Here is a 13,954-nt window from a genome sequence, read left to right on the forward strand (position 1 = left end):
ATACTGTATGATTCCACTTACACGAGATACTTACTAAAAGTAGTCAAATTCATAGAGATAGAAACTAGAATGGTGGTTGCTAGAGGGTAGGGGAAGAGTGGGGAACTGGGAGTTATTGTTCAATGGGAACAGTGTCAGTTTTGCAAGATGAAAAAAGTTCTGGAGGTGGATGTTAGTGATGGTAGCACACAGTGGGAATGTACTTAATGCCACTGAACTGTATACTTAAAAATGGTAAATTTCATACTACATATATTTTACCACAATAACAAAACATTTTTAAAAAGATAAGTCTAGTTTTTAGAAATGATATGAAGGAGAGAGAAATAACAGAAAAAACTGAGACTGTAAGTGAAGGGAACAGACATTGCTTGATGTCTAAAAAATATGGTAATCCTCACACTATCCTCCCACATAGCCATCATTTTCCTAAACAGGGTGTCTGGTTTACTCTCCTGTCTCCACCTTTTTCCCCCAAAGTCCCTGTGTTTCAGGGACAGGAGCTGATGGCCTCATAGAGCCAGTCACAGACAAGATTGAAAAGTAGGGCCAGGCCCAGTGGCTCACACCTGTAATCCCAGCACTTTGGGAGGTGAGGCGGGTGGACCACCTGAGGTCAGGAGATCGAGACCAGCCTGGCCAACATGGTGAAATCCTGTCTCTACTAAAAATAAAAAAATTAACTGAGTGTGGTGGCATGCGCCTGCAGTACCAGCTACTTGGGAGGTTGAGGCAGGAGAATCACTTGGGAGGCGGAGGTTACAGTGAGCTGAGATGATGCCACTGCACTCCAGGCTGGGCAACAGTGTGGGACTCCATCTCAAAAGAAGAAAGAAAGAAAGAAAAATAAAGAGAGAGAGAGAAAGAAAGAAAGAGAGAGAGAGAAAGAAAGAAAGAAAAAAGGAAGGGAGGGAGGAAGGAAGGAAGGGAGAGGGAGGGAGGGAGGGAAGATTGAGAAGTAGGGAGAGCTACCCTTCCATGTGAGTCAGCTAGGCTTGGGTTGCTCCCCCAGGGAAAGTTCCATACTTGTCCTGTCTTTCTCTCTTCCTAACCAGACCTAACTAGTAAGCAGCTCTTCCCATTTTTCTGATGAGAAAACTAAGTCCCACAGGAGAAAGTGGAGCATGTACCCCGACCAAGGGAAGATGGCAGGAGGAAGGGGCTGACACTTCCCACACAGACCTCTGGCTCTTCCAGTCCGTCCTGCTGATTTTCACCGCAGCCCAGGTTTGTGGGCGCTCCCCATAGCTACCTAGAAGTCAGCTTTGTCTTGGGAAACACTCCCAGAGTGCTCTTATAGAACTCAGTAGAAGCTCTTCGTGGAACATCACTTGGACGAAGGCCAATAGTCGCCTCCATCGGAAGTTAAAAATACCAACGGTCATTTATAAACATGTTCTTCACTCAACATAGCAGATGTTAGTTTGCAAACACAGCCATTTAAAGACAGACAAGGCCAGATTACTCCTCCCCCAACTCCAAAAAGGGAGTAAAAGTATTTTAAACCAAGTTATTTCTGCCAATTACCTGTCTGATTTGTTGGTTCACTTGTTTATATGTTATCTATCCCCCAAGGAGTATTTTTGTGGCTTGCAGAAATGTGCACAGTAAAACAGGATTTTTTTTTTTTTTTTTTTTTTTTTTTAGAAAAGAGAGAGAACATCATCACAATGAAGAAAGCCTGGTGCAGTAAATGAAGGTGGTGCCAGGGATGACTTGCGTATATACAACGTTTGCCATGGAGTCCTGTGCTCTTTGCAGAGGTGAGATTCAGGTTTGACTCTGAACTTCTCAGCAGCTGAAACCAAAGTAGACAATGGCATCAATAACAAGAGCCACACAATCATTAGAATAAAAAAATCCCAGCTATCAGGAGAAACAGAAACTTTCCAGGAACTTCTGTTCTTATCACTCCCAGGAGGCCCTTGTGTGATATAAAAGGGACAATACCTTCAAAATCACTCCTGCAATAAAAACAATAGGTGGTTTCAAGAGGTTCGTTCTGAGTGTGTCTCTCAAAGGAGTAACCAAGATGTAAAGGTAATTAAGGAATCTCCAGGAATGGCCAGGAGAGTGCAGTCAGGGTACATAGCTCCCAGACAACCAGACATTGCTCAAAGACAATGTTTTAGGTCATCAAACGGATTGCAAACAGTGCAATACTCCCTGGCTATTATTTTCCACAGCAATACCTTTGACAAGAAGTACCTCACTTTGCCTCAGGGACTTGTCTATGAAACGCTGTGCCTACTCCTTACCTAGATCCTGTCCCTGGGTCTTGCAAGCCTTAAATTCAGCTTTTGTGAGCTAGTTCACTTTCTTGCACGTTGTATTGGCCCAGGCTCCTGCATAGTCTGTGAGGCAAACCCCCTGAACCGCATAGTTGTCTTGGAACTGGCAGTCTTGCAATGCTTTGATCATACTGTCAACTAAGATATTCAAAGACACTGCTCAGAGAAGGCTCAGCCTCTCTGTCTCTTGACAAAGAGGTTTGTGCCAAGGTCAAGTCTACTTTCTCTAGTAGGCCCTAAATTGCTTTGTTATCTTCCCAGCAGTAGAAGTGATAAGATTTGGAACTAGAGCAGATATGTTTACGGGAGTGGAAAACCATAGCAATTGTTTCTTCTGCCACCTTCATTAACATGAACAAAAACGTTTTCATGCAAAATTCAGAACAGAAACCATTTTTTTTGTTTGTTTTCTAATTTTGTTTAATCAGCGTTTTGTAGATCAGTAGTCATTAAGAAAAGTTCAGTGTGAGGCCAGACTTGGGCATTTTGTTCTGTCCTGCACACTTGCTATTTTGAAGGGCCTGATCCTACATCGCCTATGGGGCTCTGAGTGGTGGGGGGAGAATGACCAGACACCACCCATTACTGGGAGGATCTGAAGCAAAAGGTTCTCTAGGGGCCAGGCACAAGCAAAGTGGAACATCTTCTTGAAAGGACCCTGATCTTAAAAAGCTTGGCTGGAGAAGACTGATCAACAGGTATTAACTTGTCTTTGGGCCTTCTGAGGGTTGAAATGAGGGTCTTAAAGGGGCCATTGCCTCTTCTACAACAGATACTGGGTTGAATCAAAGAGCATATAACTGGCTACCAGCAAATGCGATGGCTCCCATCCTGCCCCTCACAAGGGGCATGGGAATCGCATTGTTGGTTCCACTTGGCCCCCTTAAAGCAGCACTTTCACATGGGACCCACCTTTTGTGCTTTGGGTGGTCAGGAGCAGGTTGTACAAAGGGGTCTGTACATGACTTTCCTCAGCTCTCTGCATGGGCCTATCACGTAGACATTTTTATTGTGGTGACTTCACAAAATCACCAAGTTTGAAGAAAAAACACTTATAGTTTGAGCAAATGAAAATTCTGGCACATTAAAAAATTCATCTGTAGGCGCAAGCTTCAATACACAGGCATCCCTTGAAGATATTGAGGGTTCAGTTCCAGACCACCATAACAAAGCAAATATCACACTAAAGCCGGTCACATGAATTTTTTGGTTTCCCAGCACACATGAAAATTATGTTTACACTATACCATAGTCCATTAAGTGTGCAGTAACATTATGTCTGAAAAACCAGGCTGAGCCCGGTTGCTTACACCTGTAATCCTAATACTGTGGGAGGCCAAAGTGGGAGAATCACTTGAGCCCAGGAGTTTGAGGCTGCTGTGAGCTATGATTGTGGTTCTGTACTCCAGCCTGGATGACAGAGTGAGATGCCCTGTCTACAAAAGATACAAAAAGTTAGCTGGGTGTGGTGGTGCGCACCTGTAGTCCTAGCTACTCAGGAGGCTGAGACAGGAGGATTGCTTAAGCCCAGGAGTTCAAGGCTGCAGTGAGCTATGGTCATGCCACTGCCTTCCAGCCTGGGCAACAGAGCAAGACCCCATCTCTAAAAAAAAAAAAGTACATATCTTAAAAATATTTTATTGTTAAGATGCTAATGATCATCTGAGCCTTCAGTGAGTTGTAATCTTTGCAGGTGGAGGGTCTTGCCTTGTGTTGATAGCTGCTGACTGATCAGGGTGGTGGCTGCTACAAGTTGGGGTGGCTGTGGCAATTTTTAAAAATAAAACAACAATGAAGTTTGCCAGATCAATTGACTCTTCCTTTCATGAAGGATTTCTCTGTGGCATGCAATGCTGTTTGATAGCACTTTACCCACAGTAGAACTTCTTTCAAAATTGGAGTCAATCCTCTCAAACTCTGTCATTGTTTTATCAACTAAGTTTATGTCATATTTCAAATCCTGTGTTGTTATTTCAACAATGTTCACACCGTCTTCACCAGAATTAGATTCCATTCCAAGAAACCACTTTTTTTCCTCATCCATAAGAAGCAACTTCTCATCTGTTCAAATTTTATCATGAGATTTTAGCAGTTCAGTCACATTTTCAGGCTTTTAATTCTGGTCCTCTTGCTGTTTCCTCCACGTCTGCAGTGACTTCCTCTTTTGAAGTCTTAAATCCTTCAAAGCCATCCATGAGGGTTGGAATCAACTTCTTCCAAACTCTTGTTCGTGTTGCTATTTTGACCTCCTCCCACAGATGTCCTCAATGGCATCTAGAATGGTGAATCCTTTCTAGAGGTTTTCAATTTACTTTGCCCGGATCCATCAGACGAATCACTGTCTATGGCAGCTATACTCTTACAAAATGTCTTTCTTAAATAACAAGACTTGAAAGTTGAAATTACTCTTTGATCCATGGGTGCAGAATGGATGTTGTGTTGATAGTCGTTAAAACAATATGAACCTCCTTGTATATCTCCATCAGAGCTCCTGAGTGACCAGATGCATTGTAATGAGCAGTAAAAAATATTTTGAAAGAATCTTTTTTATTATTCTGAGCAGTATGTCTCAACAGTGGGCTGAAAACATTTAGTAAACCATGCTGTAAGCAGATGTGCTGCCATCCAGGCTTTGTTGTTCTATTTATACAGCACAGGCAGAGTAGATTTCACATAATTCTTCAGAGCCCCACGATTTTTGAAATAGTAAAAGAACATTGGCTTGTCTCCAGCTGCATTAGCCCCTAACAAGAGAGTCAGCCAGTCCTTGGAAGTTTTGAAGGCAGGCATTGATTTCTCTCTAGCTATGAAAGGCATGAATGGCATCTTCTTCCAAGAGAAGACTGTTTCATCTATAACACAATTCTGTAGTTTAGTGTAGCCACCTTCGTCAATTACCTTAGCTAGATCTTCTGGATGCTTTGCTGCAGCTTCTACAGCACTTGCTGCTTCACCTTGCACTTTTATGTCCTGGAGAAAATTCCTTTCCTTAAACCTCAGGAACCAAACTCTGCTAACTTCAAACTTTTCTTCCGCAATTTCCTTACCTCTCTCAGGCTTCATAAAATTATGAAGAGTTAGGGGTTGCTCTGGATTAGGCTTTGGTTTAAGGGAATATTGTGGCTGGTTTGATCTTCTCTCCAGACCACTCAAAATTTCTCTTTATCAACAATAAGACCATTTTGTTTTCTTATCATTCATATGTTCACTGGAGCAGCACTTTTAATTTCCTTCAGAACTTTTCCTTTGTATTTACAACTTAGCTGTTTGGCCAAGAGGCCTAGCTTTTGGCTCATCACACCTTCCTCACTAAGCTTCATTTTTAGCTTTTGATTTGGAGTGAGAGACATGCAACTCTCCTGACTCTTTCACTCAAACACTTTTTAGGCCATTATAGGATATTACTTGGATGAATTTCTTTTTCTCTTCTTCTTTTTCTTTTCTTTCATTTTTATTTTTATTTTATTTTATTTTTTATACAGGTTCTGGCTCTGTGCCTCAGGCTGGAGTGCAGTGGTGCTATCATAGCTCACGGCAGCCTTGAACTCCTGGGCTCAAGTGATCCTCCTGCCCCAGCCTCCTGTGAAGCTGGGACTACAGGTGTGCACTACCATGCCTGGCTAATTAAAAAAAAAACTTTGGCTGGGTGCCGTGACTCACACCTGTAACCCCAGCACTTTGAGAGGCTGAGGTGGGCAGATCACTTGAGGTCAGGAGTTCAAGACCAGCCTGGCCAACATGGTAATATCCCGTCTCTACTAAAAATAAAATTAAAAAAAAATAGCTGAATGTGGTGGTACGTGCCTGTAATCCCAGAAGACTGGGAGACTGAGGCAGGGGAATTGCCTGAACCTCGGAAGCAGAGGTTGCAGTGAGCCAAGATCACACCACTATAATCCAGCCTAGGTGACAGAGCGAGACTCCATTAAAAAAAAATTTTTTTTTTTTTTTGTAGAGATGGGGGTCTCACTATGTCGCCCAGGCTGGTCTTGAACTCCTGGGCTCAAGTGATTCCCCCACCTCAGCCTCTCAAAGTGCTGGGATTATAGGTGAGAGCCGCTAATTGGCCTAATTTCAGTGTTGTTTTGTCTCAGGTAATAAGGAGGCCTGGTGAGGGGGAGAAGGATGGGAAATGGCAAGTTGGTAAAGCAGTTAGAAAATAAACAACATTTATTGATTAAGTTTGCCATCTTGTATAGGTGTGGTTCATGGTGCCCCCCAAAAAATCACAAGAGACAGATTGTAAGAATTAGCAAAATGTGGCACAAAGACACAAAGTGACTACATGCTGTTGAAAAAATGGCGCCAACAGACTTGCTCAATCCAGCTTGCCACAAACCTGCAATTTGTAAAAAACACATTATCTCCAAAGTGCAATAAAAAAAGGCATGTCTGTATGTAAACTGTTACAACTCTGGTGAATTTGCTTGATAAAAAAGTGTACTTTTTAAGCATTCTATACCACTGTAGTAAACAATAATGTATAGTTGCAAATAGCTAGGAGAATGTTGAATGATTGAATAATCCCAATACAAAGAAATCATAGGGTAAGATAATTAGCCTAATCTGATCACTATGCATTGTATATATCAGAACATCACTATGTACCCCATAAATATGTACAATTATTATATGTTGATTTTAAAAGGTTACTTTTGATATGTGAATTTAATTTCCTAAGAAATTCTGACACTTGCTGTTCAACCCACAGGCTCCCCTGTTACAAAAACCTTCTAGTGATTTCTATTGTGGTTGTTTTGTCCATCCTTCTTCCTACTGCTCTGCATCCCATTCCTTGAGCCTGGCACTTCTCAAGGCTTATAGAGAGAAGCCTCACACCTTGCAGCCCATATGGGTTGGATTATATTGCCTGAGTTGAATTAAATAACTGATAGAACATTCTTGGATAGAACATTTGTGTATGTGTGCTTGCCTAGCTGAGGGATGGGTCACCTTTTCCTTCTCAGAACGTAGTAAATACCTAGATCCCTCTAGGGTGGAAGATGGCGAGGTAGAGAGAACTATATGAGGCTGCCTGCCCAGCTTGTAGATGGGCCCACCTTCCAGTGCAGGGTAATGTGTGTGAATGGGCTGTGCAGGTCCCCAGAACTGGAGGAGCTGAATGAGGGGATGGAGGCTGCAAAACCTACATAAGACAGAACAGAACTACCCACCCAGGGAAGGAGAGGGCAGCCTCAGACCCTGGGCTTTGAGGGAGGCAGCAGCTCCTGTCATTTCAGAGCATTTTCTTCATTCACCCCTTCCTGTGGGTAGGAAAAAGAGTTACCTAGTAGACTTGATCTCAAGTCAGTAATATGTCATGCTAAACCTAGGGACTTCCAGATTGGGTGGCAAAGATCATTCTGGACACTTCTTCCCATGCTACTTCCATCCAATGAGGCCAGTCTGACTTCAGAAATCCATACTCTTTGCTTTTTGTTAACACAGATGTTTCCTTAACCTGAATCCTCTGCTTATCGGCTGTGATTAGGCTTGCCTTTTAAAAAAACTTTCTGTTTTGAGCTCATTGAGATTCACATGCAATTACGGGATTCCACATGCCTTTCACCCAGTTTCGCCCAATGGTAACATCTTGCATAATTATAGAACAATATCACAACCAGAAAATGGATATTGGTACAATTGATCCATCTTAGATTTTACCAGTTTTTCATGGACTCATCTGTGTGTGTGTGTGTATGTGTGTGTGTGTGTGTGTGTGTGTATGTGTGTGTATGTGTGTGAGTGTGTGTGTTTTATTGTATGCAGTGTTGTCACATGTGTAGGTTCAGGTGACCACGATCACAGTCAAGATACCAAACAGTTCCATCACAAGTGTCCCTCTTGGGTTGGTTTTTTGTTTGTTTGTTTGTTTTGAGACAGAGCTCACTCTGTTGCCCAGGCTGGTCTCAAACTCCTGACCTCAAGTGATCCACCAACCTTAGCCTCTCAAAGTGCTGGGATTATAGTCCTGAGCCACTGCGCCTGGCCTCTTGTTGCTTTTTTGTAACTGTATCTACATCCTCCCTCCACTCTTATCCCCTGGCAACTACTCATCTTTTCCCCATTTCTATAATTTTGTCATTTTAAGAATGTTACATGAATAGAATCACACAGTATATAATCTTTTGTGATTGGCTTTTTTCCACTCAGCATAATTCCCTGGAGAAGTTGTGTGTATCAACAATAATTCCTTTCTTTTTGTTGCTGAGTAGTATACCACATGGTATCGACGTACCACAGTTTGACCATTCATTCACTGAAGGAAATCTGGATTGTTTCCAGTTTGGAGGTACAAATTATGCTGCTACAAGCATTCCTGTGTAGGATTTTGTGTGAATATATGTATTCGTTTCAATGCAATAAGTACTCAAGAGTGCAGTTGCTGGGTTGTGCAGTAGTTGCGTGTTTAGTTTTTCCAGAAACTACCAAACTATTTTCCAGAGTGGCTGTACCATTTTACGTTTCCACCAGCAATGTATGTGTGATCTAATTAACTGCATCCTCATCAGCATTTGGTGTTGACTCTGTTTTTTATGTTAGCTGTTCTGTAGTTGTGTAGCAATATTGCATTGTGATTTTCATTTTCATTTCTCCAGTGGCTAATAACGTTGAACATCTTTTCATGTGTTTATTGACCATCTGTATATCTTCTTCAGTGAAATATCTCTTCATATCTTTTGCTCATTTTTCTAATTAGATTGACATTTTCTTGTTGACTTTTGAAAGTTCTTTATATATTCTGGATATTAGTCCTCTGTCAGATACGTGATTTGCAAATCTTCTCACAGTCTATAGCTTGTCTTCTTACCTAATTTTTTTCCAGCATTTTTTCTATTTTTATTTTTATTTTTTGAGATGGAGTCTTGCTCTGTTGCCCAGGCTGGAGTGCAGTGGTGCAATCTTGGCTCACTGCAAACTAAGCCTCCTGGGTTCAAGTGATTCTCCCACCTCAGCCTCCTGGGTATCTGGAATTACAGGCACCCGCCACTATGCCTAGATAATTTTTGTATTTTTAGTGGAAATGGGGTTTTGCCATGTTGGCCAGGCTGGTCTTGAACTCCTGACCTCAGGTGATCCTCCTGCCTTAGCCTCCCAAAGTGCTGGGATTACAGGCGTAAGCCACCGTGCCCAGCTTGCATTTTTTCTTTTTTTTTTAAATTTTAGTTTCAGGGGTACATGTGCAGTTTTGTTACCTGGCCAGATTGTGTTAAGCTGAGGTTTAGGGTATGAATGATCCTATCACCCTGGTACTGAGTATAGTACCCAATAGCTAGTTTTTCATCCCTTGCCCCGCTTCCTCCCTTCCCTGTCTAGTAATCCCCAGTTTCTATTATTGTCATCTTTATGCCTGTGAGTACCCCATGTTTGGCTCCCACTTATAAGTGAGAATATGTGGTATTTGGTTTTCTGTTTCTGCACTAATTCACCTAGGATAATGGCCCCCAGCTGAATCCATGTTGTTGTAGATGACATGATTGAGTAAGCATATCCTGCATTCCTACGCAAAGAGTTCAATGGCAATATATCCTACAGCAATAAAGAAAAAGGAGCAAAATTATCCCAAGTAAACTAAATAAGAAGGCTTACCATGAACTGGGAAACTGTTGAAACCAAGCTGATATGTGGTTGCTAGCTGATTCCAATAGAGGCTCAGAATTAGAATATTGATCCAGAGTTTTACATTACTCATCCCTCCCTCTTGTTTCTTCTGAGCAGCAGCCAGAGATCACTGGTTGGTTCACAGGAATAAGCAGAGTTAGTCTCAGTTGCAGAAATAAACTTAAAAACAACTGATGAGACTAGAATCTAATAGGTTCTTGAAACAATTTTTTTCTCTCTCTACTTTCCCATTTTTACTAAAGACAAATCATAATAGGACTGATTTGTTTGCAAACATAAGCTATCCCCAAAAGTATATTCCCTACCTAGTTATTACACACCAAAGTTCTCTCATAATATGAAGCAATTTCTGAAATCCCCAAAAGTCAAAACCATCAGATAATGCAATGCAAAATAGAACAGAGCCTTAGACTTTGAGAGGAATCTATCTGCTTTCCATTCCTAGGGTTCCATGAGAAAAACAGAGGTTTCCCCCAAAATGAGGTCTATGGAGCTTCCTCTGTTTTTCCCAAGGAGATCCAGGCTGTTACAGCTTGAATATCCACTTTTAATTAAGCTGACTTTTAACCATAGCACTCTAAAAAAAAATTCTTTTAAATCTCTTATTACCTGACTTTATCCAAGCCAAACGGCCAATATTTCTGGGTTTTGAACTTTACCAAAGGTAACCTCCTAGGTGCTCAGAAAAGGAAAATTCCAGACAGTTTGTGGACGGGAAGAGAATCAACAAATTGTAAAGGTCACACAGATATCAAACCAGAAAGAACTCATCCCCTAAGCCAGGAATTGAACCCTGGACTCAGGCTGTCATTGTGAAAAGACAAAGCCTTAGTCACTAAGCTACAGCATTGGGCAGTTTCCATTGCTCTTCCTAGAAGAAGTCTAGAGCTTGCAAAGGCTTTTAACTGCTCAAGATAATTTTTAGGGCTAACTATGACATGAACTCCATGTTTCTTGTCCGCTGGATGATGGAGACCAAGAGAAAATACCACCATGTGGTTACAAGGTCAAGCTCCCAAGGACATGAAACAAGACGAGAAGGAAACTTCATCCAGCTTTTTCCGTTTCAGGGTCCTGCAGCAAAGTTTGTTACTGAGGTCCTAAGCCCATGTTCTATCCTAAGGTACTCCTCTTTATGACAGAGTGATACAGAAAGACAAATTTATAGCACAAAGTACACCAGGTTTGCTACAGTCGCTACTCCACTCAGCACCCAAAATGGAACTGGCAAGGCTCAAACTTGCTCCTGGATGGACCCTGTCAGCTTTCATCCAACCTCTGACCAAGAGTTTCAACATGATGTTTCTGGGCAAGATGATCGCCCTGAATAACAGAAAAGATAAGAAAGGGAAAGGAGAGAAAGGAAGAAAAGCATTGCCTGTAGCAGGGTGGGGAGGCGAAGAAGTCAGGGAGGCCAGAGAAAGACCCATTGCAGCGACACTGAATCAAAAGTTTAGGTGGCCACTTGTCAGTTGTGAAGGGATCTTTTCCAGCAGCTCCGTCAGCTCTCAAGTTTCCCCTTTTGGGGAGGAAAAGACTCTTATGTCTCATGATCCTGTACATGTCTAATCCTGTTACGCACAGCCATCAGCAAAGAGTGCAAGGCAAATTAATCCAAAGAGAATAATGGTTAACATCCTGTAATGCCAAATCCATTTTTAGCCAAGTGGGACTTTACTGACAGGGGCCTCTAACCCCCTAAATCTTAGGAAGAACTCTAACCTTCCTAAGTTGGGTCTCAAACCCAAGTCCGGTCAAGCATCCTTACCTTTTATTAAGAGGGTCCTTTAACCCACACTGTCTTAGAACTGAGACTCTAACTCCTCTAAGTTGGGCCTCTAACCCAATCCCATCTTTACCTGGGTAAAATGTACCCCAACACTTACCCAAAGTTGGCCCATTGGTGCTGCAGTCTATTTCCTTAGGGTCAGGGGTCTCTTCAGTATTGTCCCTTCATGGTCACCAGGAAGATGTTACCAGAAAAGGGTCCCAATCCAGACCCTACAAGAAGGTTCTTGGATCTCACACAAGAAAGAATTACAGTTGAATCCGTAAAGTGAAAGCGAGTTTGTTAAGAAAGTAAGGGAATAAAGAATGGCTGCTCCATAGGCAGAGCAGCAGCGTGGGCTGTTCCACTGTTGATACTTATGGTTATTTCCTGATTATATGTTAAACAAAGGGTGGATTATTCATGAGATTTCCAGGAAAGGGGTGGGCAATTCCTGGAACTGAGGGTTCCTCCCCCTTTTAGACCATATAGGGTAACTTCCTGACATTGCCATGGCACTTGTAAACTGTCATGGCACTGGTGGGAGTGTCTTTTAGCATGCTAATGCATTATAATTAGCGTATAATGAGCAGTGAGGACGGCCAGAGGTCACTTTCATCACCATCTTGGTTTTGGTGGGTTTAGTCTGGCTTCTTTACCTCATGCTATTTTATCAGCAAGGCCTTTGTGACCTATATCTTGTGCCGACCTTCTGTCTCATCCTGTGACTTAGAGTGCCTAACCACCTGGAAATGCAGCCCAGTAGGTCTCAGCCTTATTTTACCCAGTTCGTATTCGAGATGGAGTTGCTCTGGTTCAAACATCTCTGACAGAAAGACTACGGTAGGAAAGGGAATGGAAAAAATTGATCTGCATACTTGCCACTAGGTGAAGTAACAATGTTGGGCTGTCATGTGATTCTGCAGAGTGAGGGTGGTGAGGAGTAAAACAGTGTTCAGGTGGGTGTTTGGGGAAGTTGTAGGCAGCTGGTGATTAGATTTCTGGGAAGACGTGGTCTCCCTTCAGGTAGCATCACAGACTACAGCGGTACCAACACCTCTTGTAGGGCACCCTAACTTCTCCAGGACATGACCAAACTTGGCATTTCATAGAAGAGAAATACCAGGCCTGCCTCAAGTATTCTCCTTACTGCATTTGCCCCTCTTCAGCTTCCCTGTGAAGCTGGAATGTAACTACTTAAGTACTCAAGAGGCCTTCCACAAGAAACACAAAAGCTTTGCATTCCAGCTCTTGGTTCCTTGCCACATGACTGTCTCTAAGAATTTCCATGTTATTTTTGGAATGGAAAAACCAGACACAGTGTGGCTTCTTTGAAAAGACAAGGTGATTGCTCTCCAGATTGTTTTCAGAAAATAAACACTCTAATGCTTCTGTTCAACAGGCATTTAAAATTCAAGAAGAATGAGGGCATGAAGAAAGAACTGTTTGGACACAGTTAATTCTCTGTATGTGCCTTATATTAGTGGTTGTAGCGGAATTTGGAGCAGAATATAATCAAACACATTAGCACTTATGTGGAAGGAGCAAACAATGAGATGGGCAATATGGCCCACTTTGAGATCTTTTGTTTAAAACAACAACAAAAAAAGAGCCACCTGGCTACTTTTTTTAGCTCTGGAATTTTCCCCAGGTGGGCTATTAACATGACAGAGTGGAGGAAGGGAATATCTAGCTGGTGATGGTTTATTTTCTGTCTTCTTTATAGATCATTTCGGTGGTGCCTGTAACATATATTAAGCCATGCACTTCTTTTACAGCTTTTTAACATGATCTTCAAACATACTTTCCTGACTGAATGGTGCCCCACCCTCACCAAAATATGTGTTCACGCCTGAATCCCTAAAACCTGTGAATGTAACCTTATTTGGAAAAGGATCTTTGCAGAGGTAATTAAGTTAAGAATCTTGAGATAAGATCATCCTGGATTACCTGTGTGGACCATAAATCCAACAGGTATCCTTACAAGAGACAGAAGAGAAGACACAGGCACACAGAGGATGAGGTCATGTGGAGATAAAGGCAGAGATTGGAGTGATGCAGCTACAAGCCAAGGAACACCTAGCACCACCAGAAGCTGGAAGAAGCAAGAATGGGTTCGCCCCTACAGGCTTGGGAGGGAGCATGGCCTCGCCAACACCTTGATTTCATACTTCTGGCCTACAGAACTGTGAGAAAATATATTTCTGTTCTTGGAGGTCACGAAGTTTGTAGTAATTTATTATAAAGGCCCTAGGAAATCGACATACATATT

General features: G+C 42.2%; 1 long non-coding RNA gene across 1 annotated transcript; it reads right to left on the reverse strand.

Moving 5' to 3' along the window:
• Positions 1 to 1,614: 1,614 nt before the first annotated feature.
• LOC129047863 (uncharacterized) lies at positions 1,615 to 12,037 on the reverse strand. Its single transcript, XR_008509712.2, has 3 exons — positions 11,801 to 12,037; positions 9,882 to 10,023; positions 1,615 to 1,798 (listed from the first exon to the last, which is right to left on the reverse strand). It is a non-coding gene; the product is annotated as an uncharacterized LOC129047863 (long non-coding RNA).
• Between the last annotated feature and the right edge of the window lie 1,917 nt (positions 12,038 to 13,954).

Source organism: Pongo abelii, chromosome 13, assembly GCF_028885655.2.
Source record: "Pongo abelii isolate AG06213 chromosome 13, NHGRI_mPonAbe1-v2.0_pri, whole genome shotgun sequence".
Taxonomy (NCBI): domain Eukaryota; kingdom Metazoa; phylum Chordata; class Mammalia; order Primates; family Hominidae; genus Pongo; species Pongo abelii.